We start from the raw sequence: 22,307 nt of genomic DNA on the forward strand, positions 1-22,307 counted from the left end.
CCTGGATTCAGTAACAGGTGCATTTGACCTCCTTCTGATCTGTTTCAGGTGGGTTTTGTGTTTTCATATATATTCTGACTCCGATTGTTGTGAAGCGATTTATCCCTTGTGAGACCTCTATGCCTAGCCTGTATAAGATATAATCACTGAAGGCAATCCTCATCAGATAGTTTGAACTCCCCAAACACCATTCACAAAGGTGCTTTTATTCTGAACATCAGGTTACAGCAGATGACAGGATACAAACAGATGCATAGTTTGTAGTATTTAAAGATGATATTGTCTGCAGCAAAAGATGATATTGTCTGCAGCTTACTATGCAGAATACATGTGTCTTGCTACATGTGGCCTGTTAGCTGCATCCATGACACAGGAATAGGGATGAGCCGAACACTCCCCTGTTCGGTTCGCACCAGAACATGCGATCAGGAAAAAAGTTCGTTCGAACACGCGAACACCGTTAAAGTCTATGGGACACGAACATGAATAATCAAAAGTGCTAATTTTAAAGGCCAATATGCAAGTTATTGTCATAAAAAGTGTTTGGGGACCTGGGTCCTGCCCCAGGGGACATGGATCAATGCAAAAAAAAGTTTTAAAAACGGCCGTTTTTTCAGGAGCAGTGATTTTAATAATGCTTAAAGTCAAGTGTAATATCCCTTTAAATTTCGTACCTGGGGGGTGTCTATAGTATGCCTGTAAAGGGGCGCATGTTTCCTGTGTTTAGAACAGTCTGACAGCAAAATGACATTTTGAAGGAAAAAACTCATTTAAAACTACCCGCGGCTATTGCATTGCCGACAATACACATAGAAGTTCATTGATAAAAACGGCATGGGAATTCCCCAAAGGGGAACCCCGAACCAAAATTTAAAAAAAAAATGACGTGGGAGTTCCCCTAATTCCCATACCAGGCCCTTCAGGTCTGGTATGGATATTAAGGGGAACCCCGGCCAAAATTAAAAAAAAAAAATGACGTGGGGTTCCCCCTAAATTCCATACCAGACCCTTCAGGTCTGGTGTGGATTTTAAGGGGAACCCCGCGCCAAAAAAAAAAAAAAAACGGCGTGGGGTCCCCCCAAAAATCCATACCAGACCCTTATCCGAGCACGCAACCTGGCAGGCCGCAGGAAAAGAGGGGGGGATGAGAGTGCGGCCCCCTCCTGAACCATACCAGTAGTAGCCCCCCAAAACACCTTGTCCCCATGTTGATGAGGACAAGGGCCTCATCCCCACAACCCTGGCCGGTGGTTGTGGGGGTCTGCGGGCGGGGGGCTTATCAGAATCTGGAAGCCCCCTTTAACAAGGGGACTCCCAGATCCCGGCCCCCCCTGTGTGAAATGGTAAGGGGGTACAAAAGTACCCCTACCATTTCACTAAAAAACTGTCAAAAATGTTAAAAATGACAAGAGACAGTTTTTGACAATTCCTTTATTTAAATACTTCTTCTTTCTTCTATCTTCCTTCATCTTCTGGTTCTTCTGGCTCTTCTGGTTCTTCCTCCGGCGTTCTCGTCCAGCATCTCCTCCGCGGCGTCTTCTATCTTCTTCTCCTCGGGCCGCTCCGCACCCATGGCATGGGGGGGAGGCTCCCGCTCTTCTCTTCATCTTCTTCATCTTCTTCTCTTCTTTTCTTCTCTTCTTCTCTTCTTCATTTTCTTCTCCGGGCCGCTCCGCACCCATGCTGGCATGGAGGGAGGCTCCCGCTGTGTGATGGCGCTCCTCTTCTGACAGTTCTTAAATAACGGGGGGCGGGGCCAACCGGTGACCCCGCCCCCCTCTGACGCACGGGACATGACGGGACTTCCCTGTGGCATTCCCCGTGACGTCACAGGGAAGTCCCGTCAAGTCACCGTGCGTCAGAGGGGGCGGGGTCACCGGGTGGCCCCGCCCCCCGTTATTTAAGAACTGTCAGACGAGGAGCGCCGTCACACAGCGGGAGCCTCCCTCCATGCCAGCATGGATGCGGAGCGGCCCGGAGAAGAAAAAGAAGAAGAGAAGAAAAGAAGAAGAGAAGAAGAGAAGAAGATGAAGAAGAAGAGAAGAGAGGGAGCCTCCCCCCATGCCATGGGTGCGGAGCGGCCCGAGGAGAAGAAGATAGAAGACGCCGCCGAGGAGATGCTGGACGAGAACGCCGGAGGAAGAACCAGAAGAACCAGAAGATGAAGGAAGATAGAAGAAAGAAGAAGTATTTAAATAAAGGAATTGTCAAAAACTGTCTCTTGTCATTTTTAACATTTTTGACAGTTTTTTAGTGAAATGGTAGGGGTACTTTTGTACCCCCTTACCATTTCACACAGGGGGGGCCGGGATCTGGGGGTCCCCTTGTTAAAGGGGGCTTCCAGATTCCGATAAGCCCCCCGCCCGCAGACCCCCACAACCACCGGCCAGGGTTGTGGGGATGAGGCCCTTGTCCTCATCAACATGGGGACAAGGTGTTTTGGGGGGCTACCCCAAAACACCCTCCCAATGTTGAGGGCATGTGGCCTGGTACGGTTCAGGAGGGGGGGGTGCACTCTTGTCCCCCCCTCTTTTCCTGCGGCCTGCCAGGTTGCGTGCTCGGATAAGGGTGTGGTATGGATTTTTGGGGGGACCCCACGCCGTTTTTTTTTTTTTTTTTGGCGCGGGGTTCCCCTTAAAATCCATACCAGACCTGAAGGGTCTGGTATGGAATTTAGGGGGAACCCCACGTCATTTTTTTTTTTTTAATTTTGGCCGGGGTTCCCCTTAATATCCATATCAGACCTGAAGGGCCTGGTATGGGAATTAGGGGGACTCGAACGTCATTTTTTTTTTTCAATTTTGGTTCGGGGTTCCCCTTTGGGGAATTCCCATGCCGTTTTTATCAATGAACTTCTATGTGTATTGTCGGCAATGCAATAGCCGCGGGTAGTTTTAAATGAGTTTTTTCCTTCAAAATGTCATTTTGCTGTCAGACTGTTCTAAACACAGGAAACATGCGCCCCTTTACAGGCATACTATAGACACCCCCCAGGTACGAAATTTAAAGGGATATTACACTTTTATTGTTTGACTTTAAGCATTATTAAAATCACTGCTCCTGAAAAAACAGACGTTTTTAAAACTTTTTTTTGCATTGATCCATGTCCCCTGGGGCAGGACCTGGGTCCCCAAACACTTTTTATGACAATAACTTGCATATTAGCCTTTAAAATTAGCACTTTTGATTTCTCCCATAGACTTTTAAAGGGTGTTCCGCGGCATTCGAATTTGCCGCGAACACCCCAAATTGTTCGCTGTTTGGCGAACTTGCGAACAGCCAATGTTCGAGTCGAACATGAGTTCGACTCGAACTCGAAGCTCATCCCTACACAGGAAGTACAATCTCAGGAAGAAGGGTGGAGCATTACATACAAAGGAAGTGTTTCATAACATAAGGGAAAAAGAACATAAGAAAACAAGTGAATTACCACAAAAGGTCACTAGATGGCAGCATGTGAACTAAATATAAAACGTCCATAGAAAATGGTTAAGGAAACAATCTATATAAATTCTATGCCCCGTTGGGGCGGCACACTCCCTGTCTGGCATTGTAAATGTCACTATATGCAACAGAATGGTAGTTATGCAACTGCAAATAACAAACAGTGCAATTTGCTAGATGTCTTAAAGACCTGAAAGACATAAAAAGAACATGCATATAATGCAATAACAATAACTCTTAATTTAAGGCTTCAAGTTATGTTAACTATAGTTCAAGACACTTTCTTCTTGAAGTCACAGGTAGGATCCAGCAGCGTAGGCAAACAAGTTCATTCTCCAAGGGGCAAGAGCAGAATAAGTTCTGTGATAGGTCTGATGAAAGTCTTTACAGTCCCTTGTCTTGAAACTTCCACCTTACGTACCTTACCGTCATCACTACGTCATCTTTACAATAAGTCCAATGGGCCATTCTATTCTTTCAGCTTGCTGGTCCTTAAGCAGAATGAGATCTCCAACTTGTATGTTAGGGTTCAGCCGTTGCCATTTCCTGCGTCCTTGCAGAGTAGAAAGATACTCCATCTTCCAACGATTCCAGAAGCAGTTGGCGAGCTGTTGTACCTGCTTCCACTGGTCATAGCACAGATTTCCTGCTTTAAAGTTGCCAGGTGGAACAGGAACAGACCCAAGCTTCTGGGTAAGAGTAGCTGATGTAAAAATAGTTGGGGTCTCTGGATCTTTGGACACTGGAACAAGTGGTCTTGAATTGATTATGGCAGATGCCTCTGCCAGGAAGGTGGTTAAAATCTTGTGGGTAAGTCTTGTGGAGTTAAATTCCATAAGCATAGAGTCCAATGTTTTACGTGTGATGCCTATCATTCTCTCCCATGAGCCACCCATGTGGGAAGAATGAGGAGGATTGAAAATCCATGTACAGCCTTTTTCAGCTAAAAAGTCTTGGATTGGCCTATAGTTGAGTTGTAACTCTCGACAGGCTCCAGCGAAATTAGTTCCACAGTCAGATCTTAGTGTCTTGACTGGTCCTCTGATGGCTAGGAATCGTCTTAGAGCATTGATGAAACTTGAGGCATCCATAGATTCTATTACTTCAATGTGTACTGCATGCACACTCATGCAAGTGAACAGCACTGCCCATCGTTTGCTATTTGCTTGGCCACCTCAAGTTCTGCGGGCTGTTACCATCCATGGCCCAAAGACATCCAAACCAACATGAGTGAAAGGTGGGTTAGTACTTAACCTGTTGGTGGAAAATCTGACATTTGCTGTTGCTCGTGTTTCCCTCTCAGTTTGCTGCACTGAACACAGCTGTGCAGTGTAGCTGTGATCTGTTTCTTTGCTCCTATAATCCAAAGGCCTGCAGCTCTTATGGCACCCTCTGTGAAGTGTCTACCTTGGTGCTTAACCCCTTCATGGTAGTGCCGTATGAGCAAAGTGGTGATGTAATGGTGAGCAGTATAATGAGAGGATTCTGTTCTTGCTCACTCAACTCAGCCTTGTTTAAACATCCACCAACCCTTAACATACCATAATTGTCAATGAATGGATTCAGGTTGGCAATTGAACTGTTTTTGCAATGTCCCTCTTGTCACAGATACATTTAATTTCTGAGCCACTCTGTTGTACACTGCGTATTATGATCAATTCACCTTCAGTAATGTCTTTTGCAGAAATAAGCTTTTGGCACATGTGCCAACCTTGACAGTGAGCATCTATGGCAGTGGTTCTCAACCTGGGGGTCGGGACCCCCCCGGGGGTCAAATGACGATTTGCCAGGGGTCCCCGAATCCTGGGCTGTTCCTGAATCCCGCACCGCTCTCCCAGCCTTTTTGTGGCTGTACAGCTGGGCAGTTCCTGGAGTCGGTGACCACCCACTCAGCTTCTTCGCAGCCGCCCATTCAGTCCACAGCATGGCTGGGGGGCAGAGACTAAAGGTCAGCTGACTGGGAAGGAATGTGAAGTGGGAGAGGCTGGAGGAGACCCTATCTCCTGATTTCAGCATAGGTGTCACTGCTGCGAGTAACCACAAAGTCGGAGACACAGTGAGTAACATACCCGTGATTATAGTTGCCATTAAAAGTCCCCACTACAGTTCTCAGATCAGCAGAAGACCTTGATCAAGAGCAAGTTGGCTAATCATAACTTCCCCCAGCACTGCCACTGATCCCACCCCCCACCAGCACTGCCACTCGTTCAACTCCCCGCCAGCACTGCCACTCATCCCATTCCCCCCACCAAGGAGTAAGAGAAAATAAAATAGAGAATACATGGAATGGAGAGGAAAAGAGGGGGAGGAACAAAGAAAAGGGAGAGAAAGAATAAGAGAACAAGAACGATGGCTAGAGAGAGGGAAAGGGGAAAAAAAAACGAAACATTGGGATAGAAAGAGATAAAGGGGAAAGAAAGGAGAACAAAGAGAAAGAGTGGTACATCCTAAAATGTACCATAAGGGGTTTTAATACTGTACGAGTGGAAGGGACTCAGGGAGCACTAAATGTCCGTGGGTTAGGGGCGCAAATCACTTGTCTTGCCTTGGGTGCCGACAACCTACGCTATGAAAATAATTTTACTGTTAGGGGTCCCCACATCTTGGGGAATTTTATCAAGGGGTCACGACACAAGAAAGGTTGAGAACCATTGATCTATGGGCTTTGTGTGGAAGCAACCTGCAATATGAACTAACCATGCGGTGATGCGTACAAGCCTTCTCCACTTGGTGAAACGTTCAAAGCGTTGCCAGCCCAAGACGAGTCTTTGTTCAGTTCTGGTGATGAGGGTTTTAACTTCAGGACAAATCTCTGAATCTTTGTCAGGTTCTAGAAGACTGAAGACATCAGCTGTGGTTTCTTCTGGATGATCCAGCAGGAATTCAGGACCTGTTAACCAAGAAGAATTTGCAAAAACACTTGCAGACGCTGGCCTGGTGGCATGATCTGCAGGGTTAATTTCAGATGGAACATAATGCCATTGTACAGGTTTAGATGATTTCCTGATTCTCTCTACACGGTTGCTGACATAGACATAGAAACGTTTAGTCTGGTTGTATATGTAGCCCAGAACAACATTGCTGTCTGTGTAGAATCTGACGTCATCTATCTAAAATGTCTAGCTTGTGCAGTATGAAATCTGCTATTTCTACAGCTAGCACAGTCGAACAAAGTTCAAGCCTGGGAATCATGTGTTCAGGCTTAGGTGCTAACTTAGCTTTCCCAAACAAAAACTCTATGTGCGCTTGATTAGAAGTATCTCTTACCTTGAGGTAAGCGATAGCTGCTATGGCCTCAGTAGATGCATCTGAGAAGATATGAAGCTCTTTCCTCTAACTTGTGGCAAGGAAGGAAGAAGTGTAGCAGTGTGGTATACAGATTCCATCTAAGGCATGTAGAGATTGTTTCCAGGACTCCCACTTTGAAAGCTGGTCTATTGGTAGTGGAGCATCCCAATCTTTAATAGCCTCTGAGAACTGTCTAAGTAAGGATTTACCTTGTATAGTGATGGGAGCTACGAATCCCACTGGATTGTATAGGCTGTTCACCACTGACAGAACACCACGTTTGGTAAATGGCTTGTCTGCAGAGCTGACTTGAAAACCAAAGGTGTCTTTTAATAAGTCCCACCGTAGGCCCAGACTACTCTGTGCAGGTGGTATGTCCATTCCCAGATTCAAGTCTTTAAACCTTGTGGCATGATCGCAAGGTTGAAAGGCTTTCATTTTGTTGTCATCGCTTGCAGTACAAAACACTGTGGTACCTAGGTTGTCATCACAATAGTTAGGAGTGACATCAGGTACTTGGATGACGTCAAGAGACTTCTCTTTTACTTTTTAATGGTGAGGGCACTGTTTGAAGTGGGATGCACGTCCGTTTCCTAACATGTAAGTTTTGAAGGAGTGGATCTCGGATGATGTACGCATTCTATCCAAGCATACGTCGCCCGCGATTTCCCAGCTTAGATCAAGTTTTTGTGCGTAAGTGGCATCATCGGGTCCATTGCACTGCTTGCGTACTTTGTGTACTCCGAGAATGTATCTTCCTAGCAAGATCAAGATTTCAGCATTCATGTCCATTGCAGGAATTTCATTAACAAGGTGCCTCAAGTGAGGATGGTGATATGCAGCCTCTGGAGTAGGAATTTCTTCCCTTTCGTCTGGTATCTGGTCACACTCAACTAATGTTGGTAGGGGTATGCCCTCTCCCTTTTTGATATGAGAGACCATGAACCCATCGGCCCTTCTAACGAAGGTCTCTTCACGACCAGAACAGGTTCTGAGAGTGTACGGTGATGCGTGTCCCTCTATACCAAAGATCTCAAAGAATTTAGGCTTAACCAGGGATCTGTTGCTCTGTTCATCTATTATGGCATACATCCTAATAACTTCCTCAGGTTGAGGAAGTTGGGTATATCTTGACTAGGCATATCTTAGCACAGCATTTGTGATCTAAGCCTTCTCCACAGACTTCTGTGCATGAACAAGAAACGTTAGCTGTGGCTGGAGCATGACCTTGTTGCTCCCCGCCATGACTTGAGACAGGGCTGAAGGTAGGAAGCTGCTGTGAATTGTCTGAGGGTGGGCCCGGATGCATAGCTGTTTGTCGCTACTGCATTCTGTGCACTTGATGACAACTTTACAGTCTTTAGCAAAATGTCCATAACAAGCACAGCACCTGTAGCATATTCCAAGTTTCTGAAGAATCTCCCTGTGCTCTTGTAACGCCTTTGCCCTAAGCCCACAACATTTCTTTAGGGGGTGAGGCTTCTTGAGAATAGGGTACTGACGATTAGGGTCTTTATCTCTGTCACCCGAATCGCTCTGGTGAGCAGGAGAGGATACGGGTGGTGAGATGTCTGTCCTTTTAACAGACATTGCTCTATTAAAGTCTCTACGTTTAGCTGCTATTTTATCATACCTTGATGATGATGATGAAGCAGGCAAGTTGGGTTCGCTGAAGCTGGGATCGTTTCTCACCCAGGCTCGATCACTGATGAACCTGCAAAAATATGCGAATGGAGGAAAAGATACGTTATAGTCTCTTTTGTACCTTGAGCCCTGTTGTGCCCATTTCTCTTGCAGGCCGTATGGCAGTTTAGACACCACTGGATTGACACCATGAGCAGTATCCAGGAAGCTTAGTCCAGGTAGACGTGGGTCTGTCTTTACCAACTCTAGCTCCATGAGAAGGTCACTCAGATCTTGGAGCTTTAGAGTTTTGCAGTCTCTTGAAAAGAGCTTTTTCTATGGCCTCAGAGCTACCTAAGGCTTGCTCAAGTCTTGCCCATGCAGCAACAAGACCTGCATCTGGGTGGTCAACATGCACTGTTCTCAGTCTTTTAACACAATCTGAAGATTCTGGCTACCAGCCACTTTATGAGCAAATCAAGTTCCTCCTTGGAATAAAGGTTGAAATCAGCAATGGCAGCTTTGAAGGTTGATCTCCAGGCCCTGTAGCTCTCTGGACAGTCGTCAAACTTTGAGAGGGTAGCGCTAATGAGCTCATGGCTTACCATATATCTGGCAAAATCATTCAAGTCTGATCTCTCACTCTTCGGTGCCAAAGTAACTTGTGGAACCCCTCGGGTGTGAAAGTTCTCTGGTGAAGTATGGTGAGGTTTACCAGGATGAAATGATGTTGCAAGAGCGTTTAACTGTGGTGTAGTCCCTAAGGCTTGTGCTGGCTGTTGCTTGAGCTGCAGCTTGTCACTGGAAGTCACCTTGTTGTCAGCAAGAGGTGATGCGGTTTGCTGCATAGATGCACTTCTGTTGTAGACTTGAAGAGGCTCAGGCATTTGGAGCTGAGAGGTCTCTGTGTTGAGAGTCAGAACAGTGTCGTTAGTAAGACATACAGGAGATAACTCTGTATCATTGCAAACATTATGCTTTATTACATATTCACTGCGTTCAACTGGGTCTTGCAGTTCCGCTGGGATGGACCAGTCTGAGTTAGCACTTTCTCCCATCACTTGTTTGAGGACTCTCAGCCTTGCTAGGGAAGCTGCTTCCTCCCTTTCCATTTGCAGAATCTTTAATTGGGAATCTAATTGGGAATCTGCCTCTACTTGTTGAGCTTTCATCTTTGCCTTTTGTGTTTCTATTTCTGCTTGTTGAGCTTTCATCTTTGCCTTTCGTGTTTCTATTTCTGCTTCCTTTCTGGTAAAGGAGCTTTGCGCTTTTTTTGATTCTGCATCAGCACGGGCCTCTATTATCTTATCGCTTAATGTTGAACTTCTGGAGCGAGAGGATCTAGAGGAACGTGTAGTGTGCTTGGTTGATGTGGATCTGTGAGATCTGGTCTCCTGCAGTTGAGCAATGCAGAGTTCTGCCTTACACTGGGCTTTTTGCACTAAGAGATCCCTTTGTTGGTTTAGTGCATCAGCCCTGGTCAGTTCTGCTGAAGAGTCCTCTATTTTACAGTCCTGCAAGAAATCTGTGTATTTTGCAAACAGCCGCTGGTAAAGTTTGTACGTGGCAGATAAGCGATCTATAGAGTTTCTTAGTTCAACTGGTCGATCATTAAAGTGTGACAAAACTGACATGCAGTGTGAAGTTCTGTCCCATAAATCTGACAGATTGCTTAGTTTTCTCTGAGTTTCTGTGTCAGTTTTATTGCACGTTTGAGTCTTACACTCTGTTTGGCAATATCTTCAGAATCTGCTCCCTGTACCTCTGCGGGTTCAGAGGCATGATGAATCTGCGTTGGTTCAGCCACAAAAGGGTGCTCAGAGTCTTGTCTAGACATTTTTCACGTTTTTGCAAGAAATGGTACTGTCTCTTTAAGAAGACGAACAGCAGCTTAGACAGGTGGGGTAACGCAGTTCAATGTATAGAAACTGTTTTTAACATTCACATGAGGTGCGGTAAACTCGTGCGACCATCTGCTTCAGAAGATGGCGGATGGCACTGAGCTTGATTGCAGATCAGGCACACAAATATACACAGCAGGCTGGGGGAATTCTATACATCTTTTGACTATTCTGACTCCGATTGTTGTGAAGCGATTTATCCCTTGTAAGACCTCTATGCCTGGCCTGTATAAGATATAATCACTGAAGGCAATCCTCATCAGATAGTTTGAACTCACCACATACTGATTCTATCCACAAAGGTGATTTTATTCTGAACATCAGGTTACAGCAGATGACAGGATACAAACAGATGAATAGGTTGTAGTATTTATGCGGTCAAAAGATGATATTGTCTGTAGCTTACTATGCAGAATACATGTGCCCTGCTACATGCGGCCTGTTAGCTGCATCCATGACACAGGAAGTACAATATCAGGAAGAAGGGTGGAGCATTACATACAAAGAAAGTATGTCATAACATAAGGGAAAGAGAACATAAGAAAACAAGTGAATTACCAAAAAAAGGTCACTAGATGGCAGCATGTGAACTAAATATAAAACGTCCATAGAAAATGGTTAAGGAAACAATCTATATAAATTCTATGCCCCGTTGGGGCGGCACAATATACTTGTATGGGAATGCAAAATCTGTTTGAGACTAGGTTCACACTTGAGCCATGTTTTGCACAAACACAGCAGCCCAGTCAATTAAATGGGCTGTTTTGCCTCCAGAAAATGCAGGGAAAAGGTCCAGCACGGAAACCTGCAAGTGCAATGTGGTTCCCAGTGCTGGGAAACCACACAACATTTTTCAGTGCGTGGGGATGCCATTAGGATTAATGTTACCCCCATGTATTTCCTGAGTGGTAACGCGTTTTTCTGTGTGGATGGTTGCGGAAACAGGTGTGGACCTACAGCGGCAACCACCCGCACAAGTGTGAAACTGGCCTAATTGAACAAAAAGCCCATTGACACAGGCCCTTAGATACCTTCCATCTAGCAATCCTAGCTGAGTATATTTTTCCTAGTTATAGATGTATTTAAAATTTTTCTTAACCTCTTCACGCCTGCGCTATAGCCAAAAGATGGCTACAGCATGGGCTTAAATTGCTGCGAGGGCGTCCATGTTTGTCCTCCCGTGCTCGAGCTGCCTGCGCGCCCCTCTGCAAGGAGCGGGTGGCGCGCTCTTTGATCACCAAGTCCATTAGACTCGGCTGATTACAGATCGGAGTAAAGGGTTGAACCCGGCCCTTTACCGCGTGATCAGCTGTCAGCCAATGATCACATGATGTAAACAGAAGTCGGTAATCGGCTTTGTTTTCCTCACGCTGAAAGTTGATTACCGGCCTGTGTAAACGGGACATCAGTCCCGCACACTGACACCCACTGCTGCTAAGCAGTGTGTACCAGTGCCCATCAGTGACTGCTAAGCAGTGCCCACCAGTGCCACCTATCAGTGCCCACCAGTGCCCCCTATCAGTGCCCATCGGAGCTACCTATCAGTGTCAACTACCAGTGCCTATCAGCGCCACCTCTTAGTGCTCTTCAGTGCCGCCTATCAGTGCCTATCCGTGCAGCCTATCACTGCCCATCAGTGCAGCCCCATCAGTGATAAATAGACAATACTTTCGCGCCTTTGGTAAAAAATAAAAAAATTAAAAAATTAAAAAAATTTCAAAGTATATAATGAGTGAATTAGTGAGTGGAAAACCACACATTCAAAAAACACAACAAATACAAGCTGCTCCCCTTAATTTGAATGGAACAATCAAATAAGTAATGGTGTGTAATAGGGGGCGCTAGAGACCTAACAAACATATGCTTCTACCATTAAGTGCACTCACTAACCAAATCAGTCTCAGTGAACTGGGTGGTGTTGATTGTGCTAAACTAGTGATACCACAAACACATGATTTATGCTACAAAAATGATATAAAATACAATAAAAAAAAATATTAATTAAAGAGTCCAGTGAAAAGAATTTTTTTTGAACAAAATTAGTGCAAGTGAAATGAATAGATCGTGATGTCTAATAGTCCCAATCCATTGAAGAGATCAGAGCAAAGCAGTTGAAACCAACATCACAGCAGACACATGGATCCTCACAAATGCAACAATTTAAGCGTTGATATAAAGGTTCCGTCACCCAAGAGGAAAAACACCTGAAGGTAATAGATATCTGCTTACCAGATACCAATGACTTCTTTAACTAAAAAGAAAGTCATTAGTGCTTGTACAGGATTGTGCCTGTTCACATGAAGGCTGGAAGGCTGGATGGTACTTTAGGCATTGAACCCTCCCGTCCCATTCATTCAGGATAGGAAATATGAGAAACAAAAAGGAATCCTCATAGCGTAAAACCGTTTAATATATAAAATTAGAGAACAATAAAAATAGCCAAATGGCCTCTTACATTGGACGGTGCCTACCCGGCACTGGGACTGCTCGCATGTCAGGGTGAGTAGAGTCAAGAACCCTTCGCATCACATCGCACATGCGGCGTGCGTTCCACTCCATGCGTCTAGCTAACCAGCTAATCCGGAAGTAGGTGGGACGAATCTGGACATGTGACCACGTACCGCTCCAAGGACCTCCAAGGACCTCTAAAGTACCATCCAGCCTTCCAGCCTTCATGTGAACAGGCACAATCCTGTACAAGCACTAATGACTTTCTTTTTAGTTAAAGAAGTCATTGGTATCTGGTAAGCAGATATCTATTACCTTCAGGTGTTTTTCCTCTTGGGTGACGGAACCTTTATATCAACGCTTAAATTGTTGCATTTGTGAGGATCCATGTGTCTGCTGTGATGTTGGTTTCAACTGCTTTGCTCTGATCTCTTCAATGGATTGGGACTATTAGACATCACGATCTATTCATTTCACTTGCACTAATTTTGTTCAAAAAAAATTCTTTTCACTGGACTCTTTAATTAATATTTTTTTTTATTGTATTTTATATCATTTTTGTAGCATAAATCATGTGTTTGTGGTATCACTAGTTTAGCACAATCAACACCACCCAGTTCACTGAGACTGATTTGGTTAGTGAGTGCACTTAATGGTAGAAGCATATGTTTGTTAGGTCTCTAGCGCCCCCTATTATGCAGCCCCATCAGTGCACATGAATGAAGGTGAAAAATTACCTGTTTGCAAAATTTATTAACAAACTATGAAAACTGTTTTTTTTCTTCAAAAATTTCTGTTTTTCTTGTTTAGCAAAAAATAAAAACACCAGTGGTTATTAAATATCCCCAAAAGAAAGCTCTATTTGTGTAAAAAAAAGGATAAAAATTTCATATGGGTACAGTGTTGCATGACCGCGCAATTGTCATTCAAAATTGGCCTGGGCAGGAAGGGGGTTTAAGTTCCCAGTAAGCAGGTGGTTAAAGACATTTTAGAGATTGTTGCCCCTAGAAGAAAAGGGTGAAGGATGAAGGAAGATGTCAGACATCTCAGATCTTAGCTTGTCCAATCAATCCAAAATTTGCAAGAATGTCTAGCTTTTTCTTAGGGCTAGTAGGAAGAGAACAATAGGGGACCATAGAGTAATATCGCTAAAACCTTGCCATTTATTATATATACATTATACTCACAAAAATCACTTGTGGATATAAATACGTCACAAGCCGCTGACCACACCCAACGTGCATTTTGTCTACAAATGGGCATCTTCAGGGGACAAGCAATACCTCTTGCTTGTCTCCTGAAGACGTCCATTTGTAGACAAAACACCCATTGGGGGTCAGCGGCCCGTGCCATGTTTACATCCACCAGTGACAATGGCAAGGCGTTAGATTCTTTATGTACCCTGTGATTTTTGTCAACTGGTTCCCGACCGGCTCCTGTACTTTTACGTCGGCAGAATGGCACGGCTGCGCAAAGTAACGTACTCGTACGTTACTTTGAATTTGCCGTCATGTGTGCGCGCGCCGGCGGCGGCGCACGCCTGCCGCGATCTCCGTGAGTCAGGTCGCGGGTCCCGCGGACTCGATCGCCGCGGGCATACCCGCGATCGCCTCACGGAGAGGATGAATGGGGAGATGCCGTTGTAAACACCATCTCCCCGTTCTGCCTAGTGACAAGTGTCACTCGATCTCTGCTTCCTGTCATCGGAGCAGAGATCAGTGACGTCATACACCAGCCCATACCCCTGACAGTTAGAAATCACTCCCCTAGGACACACCTAACCCCTCCCCGCCCCCTAGTGGTTAACCCCTTCACTGCCAGTGTCATTTATACAGGAACCAATGCATTTTTATAGCACTGATTGCTGTATAAATGACAATGGTCCCAAAAATGTGTAAAAAATGTCCGACATGTCCGCCATAACGTCACAGTCACAATAAAAATCGCTGATCGCCGCCATTACTAGTAAAAAAAAAAATTATTAATAAAAATGCCATAAAACTATCCCCTATTTTGTAAACGCTATAACTTTTTGCGCAAACTAATCAATAAACGCTTATTGCAATTTTTTTTTTACCAAAAATATGTAGAAGAATACGTATTGGCCTAAACTGAGGGAAAAAAATGTTTTTTTATATATTTTTTGGGGATAATTATTATAGCAAAATGTAAAAAATAATGCGTTTTTTTCAAAATTGTCGCTATTATTTTATTTATGGCGCAAAAAATAAAAATCGCAGAGATGATCAAATACCACCAAAAGAAAGCTCTATTTGTGGGAAAAAAAATGACGTCAATTTTGTTTCGGAGCCACGTCGCACGACCGCGCAATTGTCAATTAAAGCGACGCAGTGCCGAATCGCAAAAAAACGCTCTGGTCAGGAAGGGGGTAAATCCTTCCGGGGCTGAAGTGGTTAAATAAAGTACCGGTATATATAGCGATACTACTCTATGGTCTTCTATTGTTCTCTTAGTACTATCCCTGAGGACAAGCTAGGGATTCCTGCGAATTTTGGATTGATTGGACATGTTTGGAAAGTGTCGGTGGACCCTGGGAATGATCTTACATATGTGTTCAAGTGCTTTTGATCTCTTTTTCTTAGAGATCCTGGTAATCTGGCAAGGAGGTGGCACTTCTGGTTATTTAGTGATCTGGGAGCACTGCATGCGTAGGTCATAGCCCACAGCATTCATATTATAAGCGTTTCACCACTTTTTGGACCGTAATTGGACACTGGGAGTGGACTTTTTATGTTTATTTATTTTTTACCTTTCACTTTTATTTTATGTATTATTGTTTATGAATTTTTGGTCACACTGTGTAGTTTATTAATTTTCACGGTGGTTTCTTGTCAAACAATATGTTTTCATATATATAAATAGGTGGTGAGATATCATATTTTGTAATTGTATAGTAATAGAGGAGTATATGCACATTTTTTATCTTAAATAAAATCCTACTAATCTATGGACAGCTCTACTATAGCCAGTGGATGACAGCACAGCACACAGCAAGGTCCAGGGCGTCATGGGAAGTTTGTGAAATGCAGCAGATTTTCCAGACAGTGTAGCTATTCAAAAGCGCAAATATCCAATTCTCTTTACCAAACACTCATGTATCTCCCAATATCGGGTCATTTGATCTGTTGGCAAAAGAGAGGAGAAGAGATCTAATCTGACATTTTCCCTTTAAACTCTTCTTGTAGTATCAACATTTTTGGACAAAATGTACATCCCAACTCCATCCAAAAGTGTTTTTGTCGGTTTGGGATGGGGAAAGGATAGATACTCTAATACTGCGTACACACGATCAGAAATTCCACCAGCAAAACTCCGATGAGAGCTCTTTGTCGGAAAATGCGATCGTGTGTATGCTCCATCAGTCTTTTGCTGGCGGAATTCCAGCCAGCAAAAGATTGAGAGCATGTTCTCTATTTTTCAGTCGGGACAAGTTTCTGTCCGAAAATACGATCGTCCGTACAAATTCCGACGCGCAAAATTCCTACGCACACTGGGAAACAATTCGATGCATGCTCGGAAGCATTGAACTTCATTTTCTCGGCTCGTCGTAGTGTTGTACGTCACCGTGTTCTTGACAGTCGAAAGTTCAGAGAACTTTTGTGTGACCGTGTGTATGCAAGGCAAGCTTGAGCGGAATTCCATCGGAAAAACCATCCAAGTTTTTTCCGACGGAAAATCCACTCGTGTGTACGCGGCATAAGGGTTTTATTTATCTATTACCGGTTGGAAAATTTCACATTTTCACTTCTGCAGCATTAGGACAAGAAATGATGGGAAAAGTGGCCGCTGAGACAGGAGGAAACATAGAGCAATAAAAAAAAGGTTCTTACCATTCCATTTAAAGTATCTGACAGTCTGGAGTATGGAAGCCCAAAACTCATGCCAGACTTCCCAACACTTCTTAAAGTATAACTGAAGGCAAAACTTTTTTTTTGTTTTAGATAGAATGGGGAGGGATTAGAACACCTGTCAAGTTTTTATTGCTGTTGGTGTCCCCGTTAGATTCATCCTCTCTGTTTGTCCTAGTGACTGCTATCCACAAAGTTCACAATGAAAAAAAAATCCCAAATTTTGGGTTCTCAACCAGAACAGGAATAGAGGGTAAATCTTGCAATGGAGACACTAGTTCTGGTGACCCTTTGACCACTCCCTTTCACTCCCTGATGCGGCAGGAAGTGAAGTGAAATCTTCCACTTAGATGACAAAGAAAAACAACTGTCAGGGGATAAAACCCTCTCCTCTATCCAAAATGGAAAAAAAATGCTTTCTGGCCTAGCTTAATTGCTGTCCAGAGAGGACTGGGCTAGGGGATATTTGCTCCCTGGGTCGGTACCAATAAGATAAGTTGGGCTGGTGGCCCTGAGTGGAGATATTTCTCTAGTCCGACTTTGATCAGAGAGGGACCTACAGTCAGTGAAGCATACCAGGCATTATGTAGCTACCTGCTACCTGTGCAGCGCACTGACCTCCTTTTTGGCTCTGAGATGTCATGTGACTGAATGCTGAGAGTTGCAGAGAAAGCTGATGCTGGAAGATATGAGAAGGTGTTTCACAATTAACCTTGTCTTTTAGAAACACCCACTCTCTACCAACTGGACCTCACACCTTTAAAAACAAATTAAAATTGGCTGCTCCCTTATTTCTATTCTAAGAGATTTTGCAGTGCCAACCAATTATGGAGGGACCATGGCACACTTTGCTTGGTACACTTTCTTTAGCCTGCAGAATTCTGGCCCTACCATAGAAAGGCCCAGTTAGATCTAGTTGGCCTCCAAACCAAAGGTTCCCCATCCTACCCTGTTTGAAGTTAGTCTGCTATGAAAGGATGGTTACTCACTAATGATGAGCTGAACGCCCAGGCCTGGGAAACCTGTAACAAAGCAAAATAAAGTTTTAAAAAATTAAATTAGGTGGGGAGCAGAGATTTTACTAATGTTTAAAAAACATTAACATTGCAAAATTCCTTTAAATACAATATCTGGGGGATGTCCTGAACCTGCCTGTTAAGTGGCACATTTGTATGATGTGTACAATGATCTACTGCAAAACTGATATTTACAATGAAAAAAATGAAGTTTAATTTGCCGATAAACATCCACTGCCAGCTGCTTCTTTCTGTTTGTAAACAAAGCGGGTGGGGTTTTCCTTAATTTATACCAGGCCCTTATCTTAAAGGATAAGTTCACCTTTTCGGGCAGAATTTCACTTTTCATAATAAATAGAAATGTGACAGATCTAACCAGGAAAGGGGCTTTTGGGAGGACTAGGAGCAAGCATCTTACCCACTGACTATGGGCCCTGGCATTTAACACTATTCATTGGGAGGTGTATAAGGAACAATAAAGTGTGGCGCTAATATAGTATTAGAAAATAAATGATAAAGCAAAAGTGATAATAATGTCTAGAGAAAGGGATCAATGCCCTAAATATGTGATAATTAAACCTGTGGTAATCTCATGGAGTGTAAAGAGAGATATCTCTTCAGAACCAAAACAAAATAAATGAATGATACAAGGTGAAAACAAGTACATTAAACCTGAAAAACAACTGTGATCCAGTGTATCTATTGTGATGGGAGTGACCCAAATGAAAAATATCTCAAAGCTGAATCACAATAGATATCTAATGGAAAAACATACATCAATGTGATATGGATAAACTCAATATTAAATGTCCATTAAAGTGATACCATGGCACAAAGCCATGGGTGAACTCAAACAAATGAATATGTGGGATATTAATGTCCGTCACTATAAAGTAGGATGATCACAATATCTAAGTGACACCATAGGTGCTCACAGTCCTCATATATGTTGAAAGGAGACTGTTAGAAGCATCTCTGCATGTAGGTGGATTCTTCTCTCAGCATGGTGCTATTATCTCAAACAAATAAGTATAAAATGCCCTTACCAGAAAGGGTGGACTCACAGGCCATTGGCGGTGAGTCGGAAAAGCTTGTACCGTCAGACGGTGTGATACAGCGGACCGTAGGGTTATTCAGACCTGGATCCTATCGATGGACTTGGCTTTGAGGGAACAACCGATGTCACCAAATGGTGTGTCCCTGGGAGAGTTGAACCGGACTTGAACGTCTTTTAGGACCAGCTTCGATCATCGGCTGGAAACCACCTCATCAACGACCATCCATGTGATAAAGCGAAGAAAAAAGAAAAACTTCCACATAGTGTGAATCCATTTAAAGCGTTGTATCGTTTATTGGTATAAAAGTTACAAAGGATTATAGCCAATAAGTAAAAAAAATTTAAAACCTGGGCAGTAAAAATAAATAGCGCAGTAGTTGATGGTGAGGGTAAAACAAAACTGCATCACCTACTGCGCTATTTATTTCATTTTGAGCCAAATTTTTACTGCCCAGGTTTTACATTTTTTTACTTATTGGATATAATCCTTTGTAACTTTTATACCAATAAACGATACAACGCTTTAAATGGATTCACACTATGTGGAAGTTTTTCTTTTTTCTTCGCTTTATCACATGGATGGTCGTTGATAAGGTGGTTTCCGGCCGATGATTGAAGCTGGTCCTAAAAGACATTCAAGTCCAGTTCAACTCTCCCAGGGGCACACCATTTGGTGACATTGGTTGTTCCCTCAAAGCTAAGTCCATCGATAGGATGCAGGTCTGAATAACCCTACGGTCCGCTGTATCACACCGTCTGACGGTACAAGCTTTTCCGACTCACCGCCAACGGCCTGTGAGTCCACCCTTTCAGGTAAGGGCATTTTATGCTTATTTGTTTGAGATAATACCACCATGTTGAGAGAAGAATCCACCTACATGCAGAGATGCTTCCTTTCAACATATATGAGGACTGTGAGCACCTATGGTGTCACTTAGATATTGTGATCATCCTACTTTATAGTGATGGACATTAATATCCCACATATTCATTTGTTTGAGTTCACCCATGGCTTTGTGCCATGGTATCACTTTGATGGACATTTAATATTGAGTTTATCCATATCACATTGATGTATGTTTTTCCATTAGATATCTATTGTGATTCAGCTTTGAGATATTTTTCATTTGGGTCACTCCCATCACAGTTGTTTTTCAGGTTTAATGTACTTGTTTTCACCTTGAATCATTCATTTATTTTGTTTTGGTTCTGAAGAGATATCTCTCTTTACACTCCATGAGATTACCACGGGTTTAATTATCACATATTTAGGGCATTGATCCCTTTCTCTAGACATTATTATCACTTTTGCTTTATCATTTATTTTCTAATACTATATTAGCGCCACACTTTATTGTTCCTTATATATTCACAATAGTCAGATTGTTGTGTTGGCTGCTTCACTATATATTTTTTGTCAAGAGTTGGCGCAGTATTTTCTCACATAAATCCATTGGGAGGTGTATACCTGGGGGATCCGTGGAGTTGTCTTATTTCTGATTCAAATTCATGTCTCCCCAAAACACACAGACTCTGGGAACTGGAGGTTCCATATCCATATTTGGGGCCTCTATGCCTCAAACCAGCAATGACTGCAGATGTTAATGTAATCAGCTCAAACCACTGGGGCCTCCTGCTATAATGTGTTTATGCTAAGTAGATCTCTCCCATTGTTTGTATTGTTTCTGTCTTTCTGCTAGTATTGTGTCCCCTCTACCTAGGCTGGTTTAAGTGACTAGTTAATTAGCTCAAGGTAATTATATCACTATTATGTCAGCTATTAGTTGCTAGAGAGGGAGTAGCATAGTTTATGTTGGTTGTTCCTTAGTTATGTTAATTATATTTCTGCATACAATTTCCTTTGCATACGATAATTTGATCAGGTTCACCTGAACTGTGTGCTATATATTCTGTGTGAGTTTTTAATAATGAGTCATTCCTTAGGATTTTAGCTCACGTCGTGTCTGTGTACGATGATTGGGGTAAAAAGTGTTGGTTTTAGCTCTTGGTCTGCTCAGAACGGTTTGGAAGGCAGGAAGCACGGTTTGGTGGAAGGAAGCACCTAGTCGGGGTGCCAAGCGGTTCTATCACATTTGGTGGCAAGCAGCGGGATGCTTCCTGCAGTCTGGGACAGCCAAATCTCCACCTGGATCCAAGGTCCGGATAGCAGAAGAGGAGAGGTACAGATACCAGCCGCCATGGAAGAGGAATTCGGAAGGAGGTTGTGAGAGCTACGGATACAGCACAGGGGACCAGTGTCAGTGCAGGTCCTGCTGGGATATTTTGATTCTGTCTGCTAGGAACTCTGGAAGGAAGCGCTAGCCCATGAGCAGCGCCACCAGGGAAAAATTCTCCCCTCCACCCAGGAAAGATACTGGTCGCAATACAAAGTGTGAATGCTGTTACTGGGGTAACAATGGCACAAGGAGTTACAGCTGAGTTAAGCAGGCTGGTCCAGGCGGAGATGCAGTTGTATGAGAGCTACAGAGCCCTTTGCTGGTATGTAGCCTAAATGTGCCCATGGACAGTGGATGACAGCCCGATAGAAGTCTTTGGCTACGGCGGTCTGGGGCTGTTGTTCTGGAGGCTGTCCAAGGACCCGGACTTTGACAGGAAATCTTAAATACATAGACCGGATGCTGAATGTTTCAGAAGTGCTCTGGGCACAGGAAGATTTGGAGTTTCTGGCCATTCAGGAATGGGAGCTGGAGATCGCCTACAGATGGCTGCTAGACTCTGCTCAGAAGCAGGTCTGGGCTCCCTTTGCTTGGAACTATCAGAAGGTACCAGCCAACAGCTCTGAAATCCTGGCTGAAGTATCCGCAGTGGGGCAGAGTAACAGTGTGATTTGCCCGCCACTACCTGCAGCTATGGAAGCTCTTATGGCGGATGCAGAAAGTGTTGACTGACCTTGATGAACCTGTTTCTGCACAGTACAAGCTTAGATGGAGGAATGTGTCTGTCCAGCAGCCAGGTAAAGGTACGGGAGCTGGAGCAAACGATCCTTCTTCCCAGCTGCAGTTCAAGGGCTCGGGTGAAGAGGAAGCCGTCTTTACTCCCAGCCACAGATCACCGAAAGCATGGATTTTATTGACTTTTCATCAGAGGATGTTATGGATTATGAGTCACCTGCCAAAGTGCTGGCACTGGACCCACATGAGATTTTTTCTCACTTACCTTATCCACAGGATATTTTGAATCCTGTCAGTTTACTTGCATTTTTGAGCAGATTTTCAGATTACATCACTTCCTGTAGCTTGTATCAACATTCACTTCCTGTTAGGTCATCTCCCAGAAGCCTTCACTTCCTTGTTGCATCACAGAAGAAGGTTGATAGGGTGTGTTCACTACTCTGGACCACTCCTCCCTCATTACAAAACTATCTTCCACATACTGCCTATACAATCTGATTGTACAATCTCTTTTAGATCTCCCATCAGCTAGTAGTACAAGGGGCTGACTGATTGGATACAAACTGAATGCATTGTTAAGGTGTGTCCTCTATTCCATAGTTCTGGTAAATCTAAAGGAAATTGTACAATCAGATTGCATGGTGTATGGCCATCTTTATACAAGTACATAGGAGGGAGTGGACAGAAACACTCAGTTGTCAGGCCTTGTTCACATCTCCACGTAGTGAAATCTCACATTCCCGCATGCG

At 43.7% G+C, this 22,307-nt stretch overlaps 1 protein-coding gene across 7 annotated transcripts in view; it reads left to right on the forward strand.

The window, feature by feature from the left end:
• The window catches only part of LOC141107591 (complement factor B-like), a 216,902-nt gene that overhangs the window by 145,689 nt on the left and 48,906 nt on the right, over window positions 1-22,307 (forward strand). The gene's annotated exons all lie outside the window — the stretch shown is intronic.

Source organism: Aquarana catesbeiana, linkage group LG09 (genome assembly GCF_042186555.1).
Source record: "Aquarana catesbeiana isolate 2022-GZ linkage group LG09, ASM4218655v1, whole genome shotgun sequence".
Lineage (NCBI taxonomy): Eukaryota > Metazoa > Chordata > Amphibia > Anura > Ranidae > Aquarana > Aquarana catesbeiana.